This window comes from Nuphar pumila, chromosome 4 (assembly GCF_984573655.1).
Source record: "Nuphar pumila chromosome 4, dmNupPumi1.hap1.1, whole genome shotgun sequence".
In the NCBI taxonomy this organism is placed as follows: Eukaryota; Viridiplantae; Streptophyta; class Magnoliopsida; order Nymphaeales; family Nymphaeaceae; genus Nuphar; species Nuphar pumila.
In genome coordinates, this window is record NC_143252.1 from 99,571,724 (window position 1) to 99,587,907 (window position 16,184).

Below are 16,184 nucleotides of genomic sequence, written 5' to 3' on the forward strand. Positions count from 1 at the left end.
GTCTGAGGTGTCCCCATTCAGGATAAGGGATAATCCTGAGAGCCCTCGTAGGAGCAATAATTCTACCTATGAGAATTTTTTTGCAAATACCAATTTTATCAATCTTTATTTTCTAAATTTATATCAATTTCTATTTAAATTTTATTCTGTTTTCTCATTCAGGACAAGGGATAATCCTGATACCCCTCATAGGGGCACCGATGCTACCCGTGAGAATTCTTTTCAAAGTAAATTTTCAATAAATTTCTTTAAATTCTTCCCCATGTTTATAAATTTTATTCTTTTCCCTCTCAGGTTAAGGGATAAACCTGAATTATTTTCCATAAATTCTTCAATTCACATCAAATTTTATTCTATACTCCTTCAGGAAAAGGGAAAATCCTGAAACCATCATAAATATATTCGAATCTTAGGCCATATTGGGTCAAGGATCTTGAATAAATCCCTCATCTTCATCGTCAGAATCTATAAATGCTTTTTGTCAATCCCTCTAAAATCTGACTCTTGGGTAGAAATTATTTCCTTTCTGTCTGAGTTCCGACTCAGGTTTTTGTTTTCATTTTTTGTTTTTAAGATCCGAGTTCCGACTCGGGTTTTTCCTTTTTATTTGACGTTTGAAGTTTCGAGTTCCGACTCGGACTTCCTATCGGATTCAACATTCGTGTTGGAAGCGATCATTCCGTTAAAGATTCGAGTTTTCAAACTCGGGTTTTCCTTTTTTTATTATTTTAAAGATCCGGGTTCCGACTCGGGTTTTCCTTTTTATATGACATTTGAAGTTTCGAGTTCCGACTCGGACTTCCTATCGGATTCAACATTCGTGTTGGAACCGATCGTTCTGTTGAAGATTCGAGTTTTCAAACTCGGGTTTTTCTTTTTTTATTATTATTTTAAAAATTCGGGTTCCGACTCGGGTTTTTCCTTTTTACATGACGTCTGAAGTTTCGAGTTCCGACTCGAACTTCCTATCGGATTCAACATTTGTGTTGGAACCGATCGTTCTATTGAAGATTCGAGTTTTCAAACTCGGGTTTTCCTTTTTTTATTATTATTTTAAAAATTTGGGTTCCGACTCGGGTTTTTCCTTTTTATATGACGTCTGAAGTTTCGAGTTCCGACTCGGATTTCCTATCATATTCAACATTCGTGTTGGGACCGATCATTCCGTTGAAGATTCGAGTTTTCAAACTCGGGTTTTCCTTCTTTATTATTTTAAAAATCCGAGTTCCGACTCGGGTTTTTTCTTTTTATATGACGTTTGAAGTTTCAAGTTCCGACTCGGACTTCCTATCGGATTCAACATTCGTGTTGGGACCGATCGTTTCGTTGAAGATTCGAGTTTTCAAACTCAGGTTTTCCTTCTTTATTATTTTAAAGATCCGGGTTCCGACTCGGGTTTTTCCTTTTTATATGGCATCTGAAGTTCCGAGTTCCGACTCGGACTTCCTATCGAATTCAACACTCGTGTTGGAATGGATCGTTCCGTCGAGAATTCGAGTTCTCAAACTCGATTCTCATTCATTCTTCTATTTTGAAAAACCGGGTTCTGACTCGGATTTTCGCTTTTGTATATTCTTATTTTCTCGAGTTCCGACTCAAATTTTCTCTGTTAATCCAATGCTCGTGTTGGACCAAGTTTCTCCTCGCCTTCCCTTTCAGGTTTTGGGACAAAACCTGAAACTCCCCTTCAGGATAAGGGATAATCCTGAAACACCGACAATCATTTTCGCTTAAGTTCTCAAGTATCTTCGAATGTCGATCTCATTTTCAACTCTCTGTTTGAAAACCAATGCTCGTACTGGTATGCATTTTTGAAAACCAGTGCTCGTACTGGTATGCACCTTCGAAAACCCAACGCTCGTGCTGGTGTGCATTTCGAAAACTCAGTGCTCGTGCTGGTGTGCAATTTCGAAAACCCAGCGCTCGTACTGGGGCATTTTTCGAAATCCAATTTTCATACTGGTGTATTTTTCAAAACTCAACGCTCGTGCTGGTATATCTTCAAATCCAATGCTGGTACATCTAGCGCTCGTGCTAGTGTCTGGCTGACTGATTAATTAGCCCTCCAGGTTCAGTCTTTGTACTAACAAAACATCGTCATTTAAGGTCTAAATTCTCAATTTCGACCTTCGGGTCATCATTTTATCAAAAAATCAATCGTTTTTCTCTTGCAAAGGACCCTCTTTAGGGAGAGTTCGAGGGAGCTCGTTCCTTTCGCATACAACCATCTTTCGTTCGCAAGAACCCTCTTCCAGGGAGAGTTTGAAGGGACTCGTTTTCTTCGCGAACAGTTTGCAAAACAACAACCAACTTTACACAAAAGAACCCTTTCTCCAGGGAGAGCTTCGACGGAAGCTCGTTTCTTTTTGTGGCCCCCGTTTTTCCTCATCTTTGGCCAACCCCTTCACAGAGGACCCTCTTCTAGGGAGAGTGTGATGGAATTGTTCCTCTGTGATACTTTCTCAACTTTGTTTTTCGGCCGCCTTTTCATAAGAGAAGCCTAGAGATAGGGAGTTTTGACGAAAACTTAATTTCTCTTCGAAAGTTTCGTTTTGCAAACACCTCCTCTTTGGGAAAGAGAAGAGTATTTTCAACTTCCCATTCAGGTTAGAGCTAAGCTTGAGTCTCGCTTTTTGGGGAAAAAGAGAGGAGAATTTTGTCACAAACGTGTCAATTCGATATCAAGTAATCTCTTTCATTAAGGATTTCAAGAATATTTTTCCAATTTCCTATCAAAAGTCATTTGTTGATCTCAAAGCTTTTATCACATAAAGAATTACCTCAAACTACCTTTAGTATTATTTCCAAAAGAGCAAGACTTTTGCGAAATAAGAACTGAATTCAAGCTTTTTCTGTTGGTCAACCAAGAGGATGAAGAAAAATCTTCGATATGACCAACAAGGGAAAAATTCAATGATGTTGAAAATCCATAAGTGAATCAATATTGATCATAGCTATGGCACATTCTCAAAGATCATTTTTTTGGCAGTAAGACAGTGGAAATATCCTGGGCAGTAAAGATAACCTACCCAATCCATATATCCTCAGTCCTTTAAAGCTGCAATCAAATATCCGCAAAAGGGATCTCTCAATTGTCGTCAAGATGAAGACGAATTATGCGAGCAAGATCTCCGGGGCCAAAGAAGATTTGGATCATCTCCGAGATGAAAGAGTTTGTGAAGGATCCTTCCAGGGAAAGTTCAGATCACCGTCGAGATAAAGGCGAGTGTGATTGACCTACCGACAAAACCCTAAAAGATATTTGATTTCTGCTATCATCTAAAGACCTTTTAGAACCAATATCCTCAGCCTAATTCCTGAGAAAGCAAAGAAGGATCAGAACATCTCCAAGATGAAGGAGTTTGTGACGTACCCTTCCCCGAAAAAAGAGAGAAAAGTCAGGACATCTCCAAAATGAAGGACGATGTAAAAGCCCAAGAAAGCTCCATAACTCAAAAGAGTGCAAAAAGATCATCATGGGAAATGCTCAGGATATCAAACTGCCCAAAATTGTCAGGAATCATCTTTATCTATGTGAAATTCTTTTATCAATATCTTCCCACTCAATCGCTTTTATGAAGCTAAGAATATTTTCTCTCTTTTCATATCAGGGAAATTGATATCTTCCTTAAAGGAACTCAATAACAACAAATTTGAATTTGACTCTTGATTCTACAGAGTTAGCCCAATTGGAGCTAATACTCTAGGTAGAAATGTAAACACCCCAAATTTTCCTCATCCATTCTCAAACAATCCTCCTCGTGCAGTGCCAACCCTGTTAGGTCAGTATAGGAGTCAAACCCCGAGTCAGTTTCAGAAAATTACCACTTTACCCATTTTCATTAGGAAAATTACCATTTTACCCCTAGGTCATCCCGGACCCCAGTCAGTCGGAGTCAACAAAGCTCACTGGTTAGTTCAGAACATTTAGAATATCAGTCATTTCAAATTCATTTGAGCTCACAGTGAGAAAGTCATTTTCATTTCTGATCATTCCTGCCAAAATGGGATCATTTCTTCAGAAATGAGCTCATTTCTTGCTCAAATCCAAGCCAATTGTCTTCGAGTCAGTCATACTCCCTAGAGTCTAACTTGAGCTCAACAGAAGTTCAAGCACTCCAGTTTCAGTTCAAAACCATTTCCAAGTGTCCAGGAGCCCATTTTAGTCCATTTCAGCTCTTTTAGCTGAAATTGAGCCGAGTTTAGTCAGTTGAGCTAGTGTTTGATCCTCGATTTTAGTTCACCTCAGTATTACCGACCTTTGTTTCAGCTCAAACCCAGTTCAGGTTTGTAATTCACTTCATTCCATACCATTTCTCTAAAAAGGCAACTTTTCTTGAAAATTCAGTTGGAAAGGTCAGTTGAGTCAGTGTCTGGTGAGTTCATTTGAGTTCTGAAACTCTAAAACCCAGCTTAATCTAGCTCATATCAGTTCAATCCAGCTCGAACCCCAATTTTCAGTGTCACTCTGACCCAACAGAGTCCCGAAAACCATTTCTTGAGCTATTTTGCAAATTTTGTCAATTTTAATGCTTTTTAAACTGGTACAGCTGCCAATCGGGGTCTAACATCTAAAATTCTCCATTCAGGGTCTGCATTTCGCATGTCATTTCTCATCATTTCATATCATTTCCCAGCATTTCATAACATTTCATTTCATTTTCGAAGTCCAGAACTCCAATTTTATAAATTTCAATCCAGATCAAGTTTCAAAAGCTTTCAGAAATCAATTTCAAACCCCGGGTTTTTCAAAATTGAGATTTCTACCCCCGGGAGTCTAAATTTGGAAATATTTTCTCAAGAAAAACAATCTGGATTTCTTTCAAAATTACATTTTTAAATTCTACATTGGATTTGCTTCGCAACGAGATATTAAACTTCAAAATCCAAGCTCGTTTCAAAAACTGCCAAAAATAGCTCGTTTCGTTTTGAAAATATTTTCTCGAGAAAAACAATCTGGATTTCTTTCAAAATTACATTTTTAAATTCTATATTGGATTTGCTTCGCAACGAGCTATTAAACTTCAAAATTCGAGCTCGTTTCAAAAACTGCCAAAAATAGCTCGTTTCGTCTGAATTTTTTTTGAAAAGACTATTTTACCCCTCTAATCGTCAAAATGAATTTCAAAATAGGAATTTGGACCCGCTCTGAGATGGCCCATTCATTTACATTTACATTTCCATTTTATTAAAAAAAAAGGATGCTTCTTTTTATTTGTTTGTTTTTGTTTTTATTGATTTTATTTTTATTTATTTATTTATTTATTTATTTAGAGAGGTGGGACCCACAAGGTGGTCGCCCAAACCTCCAACTCCTCTATTTCTTCTTTCCTTTTCTTTCTTCCTCTCCTTTCTTCTTCTTTCTTCTCCTTCCTTCTTTTCCTTCTTTTTCTTCCTTTTCTTCCTTTCTTTCTTTCCTTTTTTTTTTCTTTTCTTTTCTTCTTTTCCTTCTTCCTTCTCCTTTCCCATGTACGTAGACCCCCAGCCCACTCTCCTTCTTCTTCTTTCCCTCTCCTTTCTTCCCTTTTCTTTCCTTTTCTCTTTTCCTTCCCCTTTCCTTTCTTCCCTTCCTTTTCTTCCCTTTCTTTCCTTCTTCCCTTCCTTCCTCCCCTCCTCTTGGGATTCTCCAGCCTATTCACGTACGCTGGCTGCCCATCTCTCATCTCCCTATTTTTTTTTTTCATTGGTTTCATTAAACCCTAAGTAAGAGGATTATTTTTCCCTAAGTTGAAGACCAAAAAGGGGAACGGCTGGGCTATTGGGGATTCTTCACGTCTCTCTCTCTCTCTCATGCTGAAGAAGCAAGGCTCCAAGCCACCTCTACTTGCAGCCACCTCTTCCAAGGGCCCTTCCAGTTGCAGCCTCCTCCACTTTGAAGCAGCTTCCACTACCAGCTTGCAGCTCCGCGCCCAGCAGCCAGCAACTCTTACCTTCAACCTTCAGCAGCCCTCCTTCACACCAGCTTCAACCTCCTTGTTCCAGCCACTTGGTAGCAGCCATTACAGCTGCAGCAAGCTTCTTCAAATCCAGGTTCAGCATCAACCTTGAGGCAGCCCATCAATCACTGGTGACAAACTTATTTCTTACCTACTACTTGATTGATCTTTCTCATGCTATCACGTGTCAAAATAATTTTATCTTTTCAAACAGAAATTGTCTTGTATGTCATCTCCTTTTCAATGGTCAGCCAACAGATGCCTTACACAACAACCGGGGTATTAGATAGGGAGATCTTATGCGTCCATATTTTATTTTCCTAGTTATGGGAAGGTTGTCTGGAAGATTGTTTCTTGTAAACAAGAAAACACATGTGTATTACATATGTGGGCTAGGAGAACAAAAGACCCATCCTTTTGATGGATCGGGCCTCTCGTTTTGAGAACCAGCATAAAAAAAAATAGATTATCCCCATTGATTTTTATTTTAGTTTTGTATTTCATGTAATCTTATATTCAAAATATGCATTTATGTTAGTTTTATTACGTATTTCATTCATTTTACATAGTTTTTGTTAATATTCATTTTAGAATTAATAAATTTCATTCAGATGCAAAGTCCAGATGATACTTCATGTGTTTTTCTTCATTCATAAATTCTGTAAATTTTAAAGCAATTAGGCTTACATGTCTTTGTTTTACTGCCAAAAATTTGATTCGATTCGGGTTTTGGAACCCATCTAAACTGATCAAACCCTACATCGGGTTTTCTGCTTCTCTGAGATTTCAATTCCTGCTTTAGCAGACAAAAACCTTCGAACTTAGCCTTGTGTGTGATTAGAATCATTCTCTGAAAAATCATAGTGGATTTATAATTGAATATACTAGTGATCTGGAAATTTTTAGGTTTTTCCAGTTAGTTTTGCTTTCTGTAAAAAATCGGATTTCTCAGACCCCTGGGAAAATCTCGATTTTCTTTCGTCAGGGTATAGACAGACCCTAATGCACCGAGTCTGCCCAATATGTAGCCCGTCTGCAAAAACTTTAAACATGAAAGTTGTTCCTAACATAATTTCCTGTCATTTACCAAAATTTGGGAATTTTTCGGATCTGTTTCATTAATTTTCCCAGATTTTCCCTTTCTGTCTAACAGATTCCAATGTCCAGAAATTCCAGAGATTTAGGTCTCTGATAACAGTGTAGCCTTTTCCAAACCATAACCCGAATCCCAATGGTGTCAAAACATCAAATCTTCCTCTGTTTGTCGGAGACATTTTTCCACAATTTCAGCCTTTTTCCCATCTGTATTATATTTTTCTCATATTTTCTACCGAAACCTGTCTGTTTCCCCTAAATCCTAGAGTCGCCGGATTCCGATCCGACTTGCCGGAGTGTCACAGCTCCGACCATAGGTCAAAACCAGAAAGTGTAAAAAGCCAAAATCCTTGCCTTACTGTCTTCTGTCACCCCATAAAATTTGGGAAATTTTTATGGAAATTTGATATCCTAAATCCCCTTTAGAATCAACATTTTAGGCAAAAATCACAAAATTTAGGGTTTTTATTTGAATTTCCATATTTAAAAATACAAAAAAAATAGATTTTTGAGATCCATTATGTTTATAGGGTTATGTTAGGTGTCCATGACAAATTTGGTTTAATTCCAAGTTCATTTGCTCCATGTGTTAGTTTATCTTTAAATTCAGAAGCGAAAATCAGGCGAAAATCAGGTTAAATTCGATATTTTATGATATTTTCACCATTTTAGGGTTTTTATCATGTACATAAGCATGTATAATCATATTAGGGTTAATTTCAATCTCCTTTGCATTTCATATTTTTCAATTTTGCAAAATTTATTTCAGAAAACCCTGGTTTCAAGGCCATAGTCTTGTTATCGGGGGTATTTTGATCATTTTGACCTAAATTTCGAAATTTCAATTTCTAATTCTCCAAAATCTCATGCATATCATAATATTTTATCATATTATGTTTGATTTATTTCATTTGATTTTCAAATTTCCAAAATTTACAAAAATTCTTTCAGAAAACCCTGATTTCAAGGTCATCAGGGGTATTTTGGTCATTTTGACCCCAATTTCGAATTTTCAAGTTTATTTTCGAAATTTATTCATTATTTATCATGTTTATATCAAAGGGGGTATGATTTTGGGTTTATATCTGAATAATATCCGATAATTTCCTATATTTTTGGATAAATTCAGAAAAACCTACATTTTTGTGCTAACCTTGTTTTCTAGTTTTGCAGGAACATTCAAGAAGAAGACTTAGTTATTTTATTTTTTTATTTTATTCAATTCAATATAAAAATCAATGTAATATTTGGAATAAGAGTTACTTTTCTACTTAGAATAGGGTTGCATTGCATATAGTTTAATTTATGCAAATTTCAATATGTGATGTATCATTCATGCACATTATTTCAAATTCACTATGGTTTACACGAATGACACGTGCATAAGCTCTTATGGAGTTTATAAACTCGGTGGGATTCGTATTTATGGCCATAGTCAGAATACGAAGAAAACCAAGATTTATGATCTTCATATTAGCCACATTCAGCCTACACACTTAGGCTGACTTCAAAAATGCACTGCATTTTTCAAAACTTCAAAAGGATTTCACAATTCTTCAATGAAATTTCCTTTTCAAATTCATATCCATTCATTCATATTATTCAAATTGCATTGTTTTCAAATTCATTTTCCAATTTCAATTTCAAAAAAATTCATTTTTCTCAAGAATTTCCAAGTCTTTCTCAGGACCTGATTTTCTCAAAATCCTAAGTTTTCAAATGACATTTCAAAGCATTTCCCAAGTTCAAATCAAGATTTTCCTATGTTTTCAAATTCTCAAATTTCAAAATCCCAAGTTTTCAGAAATCGATTTTCTCATATATTTCCAGTTTTTCCTGAGAATTCATTTTCCATTTCAAAAGTCATTTTCCAATGAATTTCTTAGATTTTCTCAGAATTCTCAAATCCATTTTCTCATAAAAGCAATTCCAAATTTCAAAATCGATTTTCTAAAAGTTCAAATTTTCCTGAGAAATCACTTTCCAATGCAAAATTCTGATTTCCAATAAAATTCAATGATTTTCCCAGGAATTCCATTTTCAAGCATTTTCCCATCCTTTTCTAAATGCATTTCAATTTTCCAAAGCAAACATCATGTTTTCTCAAACTTGCATTTTTCAAAATTTCATAGCACAAGCCTGATTCTTTTTGCATTCTAGGAAAATAGAGCATAATTTAGATATTTGAGTCAAGTTAAAGCACGTAATTGATCCTTGGTTCAATTACCCCTGGTAAAGGCGCCAGGAACGGTTGAACCTCGTACCGACAGGGGAATCCCATTCCATGGAATTTTCCCGCAAATTTTCAAAACGGAGGCGAGTAAATTTTCAAAACAATTTTCAAAACTTTGGTCGAGTTTGACTCGCAAATTCGTTTCTCTCTCGCAAGGGAGGGAAAAAATTTTGCGATGATAACAAGAAAGAGGTGATATTTTCATGCACAATTCAATCATTTTAGATCAACTACAAATTTTTGGCATCTTATTGGCAATATTTCCTAGTTATCCCAAAATGAAGCAAGAACTTGATGTTCGTTTTGACGTATCCTGACATCATCCCTCCTTAGGACTGAAAAGTCCTTTCCTTCTGTCTGATCTGAGCGCTCTCAGATTTGCACATTTCTCTGTGTTCCCCACTGTCCCGCCATAGACAGTTCCCGCTCAGGATAAGGGTTAAACCTGAACTTTTTGCAAAAGGTCTGTCATTGTCAAAAGCTATTTTCAGTCTCAGCAATGAGGCGCCCAAGAACAACCCCTTTTCAAGCTTTAGGGACCCCCATTTTCATCCTTTTGCAAACCCCTCTCAGACTTGTTGTGCGAAGTCTAGAGGTCCCATCACAGTTTCCCCGCTCTTCGAGGATTCTGTATCCATTCAGGTTAAGGATTAAACCTGTTACCTCGCTCCTCGAGGCATCACCAAAACCTTCTGCGAGAGGTTGTCTGTTTTTAGAAAGCTGATTTAGTCTCAGCAATGAGACGCCCTAGATCATCCCCTTTCCAAGCTTTAGGGAATCCCTTGTTTTTCTCTTCTCGCAAACCCCTTTCGGATTTGTTCGTCCAAAATTCTGAAGGTCCCATCATGGTTTCTTCACCCGAGGATTCCGTATGGTCGCCCCTTTCAGGTTAAGGGTTAAGCCTGAACCTCGCTTCTGCGAGGTATCCTTCCATTCAGGTTATGGTTAAACCTGAGTCTCATTTTCAACTAAATATCCTTTCTAGTCCCACCACGGTTTCTTCATTTGAGGAATTCGTGCGATCCCCCCACTCAGGTTTAAGGGCTAAACCTGAATCTCGCTTTTGCGATGCATTTTGTTGTCCCATCACGGTTTCCTCACTAGAAGATTTTGTATGGTCGTCCCTTTTAGGATAACGGTGAAGCCGGAGCCTCATTCTACAAGGTACCTTTCGTTCATGTTTGGGTTAAACCTGAACCTCGTTTCGACGAGGTAATCCTCCCAGTCCCATCAGGGTTTTTCCCCACAAAGGAATCCATACTCTTTGTATATCCATCCAGGAAAGGATCAAAACTTGAAATTCATCTCACGAGGCATTTCTCTCAAATGTCCCATCGAGGTCTGCCTATATTCATTTCCCCATCTGAATCATCTTGATATATCTTCGTCCCATCCAAGTTAAGGGCTAAACCTGAGTCATTCTAAAAAGCTGATCTTGTCTCACCCATGAGATTTGATCAAAATTCCTATCTTTTCACCATTTTTTTTTGGGATCTATACCCGAAGTCCCATCACGATTTCCTCATTCCTATCATTCAGTCGTATCATTGTCGAGGATTTCGTCCCCCCAGAACCATTCAGGATAAGGTCTTAAGCCTGAAAAGCCACGTTTAAAATAATTCTTCCACACCCGGCTCAGATCTGCTGACTGAGGCATTTTTCAAAATTTGGAGCGATTCTTTGCCACTAAGCTTGGCTTTCAACCGGCTTAGTAGCAAAGAGGGGCATCTGTGAACACCCCAAAATTTTCAAAATGTTGTAAATATCCCCCCTTTTGCCCCTGATTCAATTTTCTGGGTAATTGAGTCAGTTTTAAATCTAAAATTCCATTTTATTTTTCAAATTTTACTAAAATTAAATTCATTTTACATATCTGACTCAATTTCGGATCCGGATCCAGATAAAAGATCCAAATCTGAGCTTCGCCATCCAATTTTTAAATCAAATCTCAAAAACTACTAAAATAACTTTTGAAAAAACTCAGACAAGTTCATCCGGTATCCGTTTGGATCCATCGTGTTATATTCCTCAATTCGAGGTTTTTAGCTCAAATGTTTTCTCAAAACCTGGGTCCAAACCCATTCTTCTGAAGAAATTTCCTCAAGATAACCCTGATTTTTTCAGGGAAACCCTTTCTTTGGTGAAATATTTTGAAATTTTGTAAAAATTAGTTTAAATTCCTTAGTTTTAGAGCTTTTGTCATCAAAAACACAAAATATATATATATATATATATATATATATATATATATATATATATATATATAAAATTTTGAAAAGAACAAAATAAAATAAAATTATATAAAAGAAAGAAAAACAGTTTTTAGAACCTCCTTGAAAATACCTCTTTTTCCAAAAACCCTTTTTGAAAATCAAGTTTTATGGAAAGCACCTTTTAGCGATTTTTTTGCAAAATCTCGAAAGTAACGGGGGCACGTTGCAAAACCCTCCTTTTAGGGTTTTCTTTTAACGAAAAAGACACCACCTTCTCCTTCGCTCATGGCAAAACTCTCCAGAACCTTCTCCCCTTCTCGCCCGAACCCTCCATCACCCACTGGTGAACCTCCTGCTCCATCCTCCGTCCATCTGCAACGGCTTTGATCCTGTCTCTCAACCCTCTATCGCTGGCCTGACGCCCCCCTTTCCTCCATCACTAGCCGTCGATCCTCAACCAACTCTCCCCTGCTCGAAGCTTCCTGAGATTCTATATAAGCTGGGCAGCAGCAAAAGTGGAGGAGGAACACGATCAATTGACACTCGCAATCCCTTTGCAACTCTTCTTCTTTATCTCCTTCCTATCATTTTTTTTTGGTCCTCCCCATCGGCTAAAGGAATAATCAACCGTAAGGAATCCATCGACTTCAGCATCGAGTCTCCATCCGAGGCATCCATTACATCGGCAATTCATCCATCCATCTGACGATTTGATCACACTCCTCCACACTAGCTACCGCTTCCTTTGTAGAAATAGAAGGTCTCCATTACAAAAGGAAGAGAAGCCCTTCTTTCCTTCTTCAGAACTTCGATAGAACCCCGGTAAGCCACCCTTCAAGCTTTATTTTGGGTTTCTTCTTCTTGGATTTCCTCTGAGACCCTCCCGTCTTCCCCCATTAAGGCACTCTCGAAGGGGTGAGGTTGTTTTTCTTGACAATCTCAATCCTTCTCCCGTGCAACAACGACGGAATAGTCGTTCCAACATTTTTTTTTAATTTCTTATCTAATTCCTAATGAGTTATTCAAATGTATCCATTCATCATGCTTTCTCTTCTGCAAATTTATGCCTCTTAGTTCAGCATCATCACTTTTTACCCTATTTTGATATACTTTGCATCGGTCATAAGGTCGTTCATACAACATCATATTGCATTCTTCAGTATCGGTCTCGCTTGGTCTAATATCATACAGTATTTGCATTTTACTGGAAAACCACTGAGCATCAATGTTTCTTAAACCTCTGTGTTTACTACGAAATGCTCAGTTCAGCTGATCCAGAAGTGGGTTCACGTTTGTTCCATCGTGAAAACTCATATCTGGTCCTGATGTTTAGTCTAGAATTAATTTAATTATAAAATCATTATTCATGTTAATCTGTTATGAGGATTTGTATTTGACCCATCACAAAGTAATTTTTTTTTTATATAAAACCCCAATTGGCATTTTTCTTTTCATCTCTTATTCCTGTTTCTTTTTTTGAATCCTCCTATCCCTGTCCCCATGAAAGCATCAGTGGTGGTTTATGTGTGGTAAACCATACCATGTTAATACCACATTAGCAAAATGCTCCGATCCCTGCAATTTTGGCGATTTTGTCTTCCTCTTCTTACAGAATTCTAATGATTCCCTCATTATCATCTCGTGAGATATGACTATGATTAGCGTCAAGTTCCTTAACATCGTCTCTGATTTCCAGCTGAAGCATTTCATGCATTTTTTTTTTCTTCTCATTTGATTTAATGATTTGCAGATTTACTTGTTTTTCCTCTGTTGCTTTCCCTGTTATAATCTACACTTTCACGATACATTATCTTTGTTTCTTCCTCAATATTGCAATTGATTTCATTACCTTTATTCCCTGGAATTTTTTTTTTATACAGTAAAAGCCTGCTCTCATTTCTAGTATAAGCATAGCGTCATATATTGAGATCGATCTTTGTCAAAGGCTTGATCTTTCCCTTCCTTGTTCATTTTTCTTATTTTTATTTATTATTTTTCTTATTTTATTATTATTTAGGTGGTTTGTAGGGGGGGCTTTCTGTTTCGAATCATATTCGGTCTATCATTGATTATGTGCCTCTCTTGGCCATTGTGCTGTGTCCATTTTTTTTCTTTTTTTTTTCTTTCTCTTTTTTTTTTTATTATTATGTTCGGTCGTTCATCATGCTTGAAGATTTTCCAGCTCAATCTCCTATGTCCATTTAAGTTCTAATGTGCATTTAACCCTCTGCATCATCCATTCCACTCACCATGATATTATTTCGTCTATTCCTTTCGTGTAATGGCTATAGCATCTCTTACATGTTGTAGTCAGTCATGAAGGAAATAATCAGCCCTTTTTAGAATTAAAAGAAAAGAGAGGAACTACACCACGATAGCATGAGCCTCCATTGCTTAAACTTGATGTTTTCCAAGAGGAATTCTGGGAAATCTGCTATTTCTGTAGGCATCTTTGGAAACTGTTATGTCCTAACAAAAGAAGAATAGGTCATCACATGGCTTTGGCCGATCATTTGCCATAAAATTTCTTTTTTTCTGGAATGCAACTCTCAGATGATATCATGCAGGATGAATTGTTTGATGAAACTAAGTCATTAATGCATCCAGTTGTTTGGGGTTTTTATCAAGAATATCCATTGGATCATTCGATGAAAGGTAAGTAGAATGGATGATACATCCATATGTATCACAGTAAACTCTTGCATTCCCTTAGATTGATCACTTGTGCTTATTCCCTTTTATTATACTTTGCATTTACGTAGGTTTCAATAAGTATTGGCATTGCTATCTATGCTGTAGGATTGTGTCTCCTGTACAAATATTACTTGAAGTTGCAAACTTTTTTTTTCTTTCTTTCCATGAAAATCGGCTGTGGTCAGCACCTATAGCAAATCCATCACCCTGTTACTCCACCCTTCATTTCTCACCTGCCACATAGCGTCATCCTCATCACTGATGATTGATCCCCTGCATATAGCCAATCTCCCATTAAATGTTATTGCTCAAATGATTTTTTTTTTGGGTTATAGTTACAAATTGTAAAATTAACACAGTCTTGTAATGGATTTTGATGGCAATTCACTCTTCATCTCCGAAAGCTGTACAGATGTATGTCTAGAATTAGCAGGAATCGAGTCATAGCACTGAAGTTTTGTTGGCAGTAAGGTATATAGAAAAACAAGATAGTAGGTCAATAATGTGAATCAATCTGTATACACCACCTGGGTTAGTAGTCTGGTGTCAACAGTCTGACATATCAAATGTGTTAGGTAATAAATGTATAACAACAGGGATTAGGTGAGGCATATGGTACAGTGGGTGATGATAACATTAGATATGCTGGCAACCTGTATATATATTTTTCTTTTTTTTTCTTTTCGATCAGAATATCATAGGGTTAATGCATATAATCAGTATCCTGTCATCATGTTACTATACTGATTTCTTTTCTTTTCTTTTTAGGAGACTAATGAAATAAAGCATTTGAGTTTTTGGGTCTTATCTTATAAAGTTGTGGCATCATTATAAGATGTGAAAGCGTTTCATAAGAGATTTCTCTTTGGCCCCTGGCAAGTGTTCCAACGGGGTTGAAGAAGGCTGCCTCTGCCTCCGGTAAGTACCATATCACCACTATGCTGATCACATCTACAACATGTATATATTTCATTGTTATTGTGATTTCCCATATTTGTTGCCTCCCATCTTACCATAACACACTTTTTCTCTGTCATCTTGCTAATACTTCTAAAACCCCTGTAAGTTACATTCACTACCACTTATGTTTTCACTGTTTGTTCTCTGTCGCACAGTATCTTACTCCCCATAATGTAGGATCCACATGCTTACCTTAACAGCGACACCCCTTCCAGCCACATTTTGCATATCTGCATTCTTGTGTCTTTCCAATCATTCTTACACATGAGCTTTATTATATTTCCTCTAAGTACGGAAGTAGAATTCAACTGCTACAATTGAATATCTTGTGGTTTAATACTAAGTGTTAGACGTTAAGTGCAGAGTATGTTAGCCTTTGGTAGACAGTATGTGCGTCAGTAAGTTAGTGGATGTTAGTACTAATGAGTCGGTGTCAGTAGAGGGTGTTAGCATTGTACAAGGTAGCCCACCTGTGTAGTACATATTGTCAGTATTATGTATCAGTTCTTGTAAAATATTTATGGTTAATAAATTACATTTTCAGCATGATGCTGATAGGGTATAACGTGTACAGTGCAAGCAAAACTGAATGGTGAATATCGGTGAAAAGGGTTGGTGCAACAGCAGCATGTAGGTAGTAAGTCAATCAGCTTTCGTTAGCATAAAGATGCTGAAATTGTTTGCGTCAAGATGGCGTGTGATGATGTCTACAGTTGTGTAGAGATGGTTAAAATAATTAGTGAAAATCATGATTTGCAATAAATATGTGTCAGCATTAATAGTCAATAGATCGTTGAAAACCAACAGTGGGTGTTAGTATAGTATTGATTAGCAGTGTATATGTTAGCAGTTGATACATATTAATATATCATGTTAATGGTTAGGGTATGATTGGCAGTGTTAGGCAGCTTATTACAATTACTGCTTTATATTCAAGTTTTATATCCCAGCTTTGCAGATAAGTTTAACTTTCTTTTTTTTCTTTTTTTTTTCTCTTCTTACATTTGAGTTTTACCACAGTTTGCTGAGTGTAAAGCAACGGTTCTCAATGCT